Below are 2,194 nucleotides of genomic sequence, written 5' to 3'. Positions count from 1 at the left end.
ACAAAGGTCCAAGGTCAAATGGCTTACCGCCCACTGGAATCTTTCAGCGCAGACCTCACTGCGCTGACCCCAAAACGCAGTTTATAACAGCATATTAAAGTGAATAACATGTCAGAATTAATAATGTCCCTATAATAACGTTGAAAATATTTAAGCTTTTCCTTAAGATCATCTGCCTCGCCTTCAAATTCCCACACATGGAGTGAAGTCAGCAGGTTAGAGACTATTATTGTGGCTGATTTGTAGCAGAACCGGTTCCATTAGTGGCGTCATGTCCATAAACAGTGTCTGCAGTTCATAAACACAGTAAAATGAGCTGAAGCTGATTAACGCTGCTGTAAAGTTCCCCCTCACACTGATACACAGCCCAGCAGAACCTTCAGTCTACGGACCTGCACGGATACAGGAGTCGCCTCCACCTCCACACGGAGAAAAGCCCTCAGATCCCAACTTCTGATTCCGTCTGTGTTTCCATATCAAAAACTTTCCTTCTGTTTCAGTTACTAAAGTATCTCAGCGGAGCTGGATCACTGCTGCCCTACAGCCCAGAACGACTCAGAGCACGGCAGGATTTTACTGGGTTTACGCTACGAAGGTTTTATTTGGGTCATAAAATGTGTTGTTTGGTCTTTTAATACTTGGTGCTTGGTCTGAATAAGATGTGGTATTTTGTTGTTTTGTTTCTTGTTTTCTTTTCAAACCCATCACAGCAACATCTGCCTGCGGTGTTGAGGAGTTATTATTTCTAAATGACTGACTCCTGTGAGATTAAAGCAAAGTGAGGAGGCTGAAGGAGCAGCTGTGAGGTGAACAGTGACAGAAGATCAGGCAGAGTCAGGGCTCAATATCGAGCTCTTCAGAGTTCAGAGGAAGGACGGAGTCAGAAAGCCATAGTGAGACTGATGGAGAGGTAAAGTCAGAGCCTTTAATTATCAGAAGGTTGGCGAGGTGCCTCAGGGCTCTGTATTGGGGCCAGTAGAGATCCGGGGTTAATCTGGGCAGATGGGTGATCATACACAGCATACCATCATCACAATGGGCTTCCAGACACACAACCATTTGGTGCTACAAACGCAGATAATCCATTGTTGGCAAAGTGAAAAGGAACGATCACTGATCCGGGAGAAAATCAGAGGGAATATGTAGGGTTCCCTCAGTCCTGGAGAATCGGGAAATCTTTAAGCGTTCATTATGAATGAATCAGAGTGAGGTGTGAGCTAAGGTGGGTCATCATTTAGTGAAATGAATCAGTGAGAATCCAACCAAGCAACACACATTACAAATATTACAAAATATAAATTGAGTTTAATGTTATTGAAAAAAAATGAACTTTTGGTCAGCAGCACCTCTGGACAATTACAGAAGGTTTAGTTTGCAATGTAGATGTAAATATTCAAATAAGCCAGCTGTTCCATTGATGATTAAGAGACTCTTATTAGTCCATCCGTGCAGTGAAACACCACAAACACACTAGTGAGCACACACACACACTAGGGGGCAGTGAGCACACTTGCCCGGAGCGGTGGGCAGCCCTATCCACGGCGCCCGGGGAGCAGTTGGGGGTTAAGCGTCTTGCTCAAGGGCACCTCAGTCATATGCTGTCAGTTCTGGGGATCGAACCGGTGACCTTCCAGTCACGAGGCTCGTTCCCTAACCTCCAGCCCACGACTGCCCCCAAGAAGAACTCGTCAACGTTCCCCTCCACAGAAATCTTTAGTAAAAGGCGAAAGCTTTGTCCGTGAATGAAGAGAAACCCGAGCTATGATGGATTCCTTGTTAACAGTAATATTTAAAACTGTCAAATTAAAGATTAATTCAAATGTTATTGTGCTTCACAGGGATCTGTTAGAAACGGCCTGATGTTTCAGGCTCTTCACTGTGGAATGATTTCAGTCCACACAGCTGTGATTACAGACACTATCAGCTCTGATTCATTCGGATACTGAGCTGGACTTCACTGAGAAGCTTTGCTCTGAAAGGAAGAACCACAGAAGAACCTCCAGCTGTTTTCATTCCTCTGCTTTCTTTATCTGGACAGAGTGGAGACGGTTTTAGAGGAACTCGCTTCTCTGAACTTTGACATGAAGACAAACAGGAATTTAGTTCAGACGGTTGTGAGGATTAAACTCAGTTAGTCTGCTGAACCTCACGGACCGAGTTCGTCTGCTGCTGAATCAGAGACTCTCTGAACGCT

General features: G+C 44.8%; 1 pseudogene; it reads right to left on the bottom strand.

The window, feature by feature from the left end:
- Nucleotides 1-1,675: 1,675 nt before the first annotated feature.
- Nucleotides 1,676-1,762, bottom strand: LOC119264854 (annotated as a pseudogene).
- Between the last annotated feature and the right edge of the window lie 432 nt (nt 1,763-2,194).

This window comes from Pygocentrus nattereri, chromosome 12, assembly GCF_015220715.1.
Source record: "Pygocentrus nattereri isolate fPygNat1 chromosome 12, fPygNat1.pri, whole genome shotgun sequence".
Taxonomy (NCBI): domain Eukaryota; kingdom Metazoa; phylum Chordata; class Actinopteri; order Characiformes; family Serrasalmidae; genus Pygocentrus; species Pygocentrus nattereri.
This window is presented reverse-complemented; position numbering and strand designations above follow the sequence as displayed.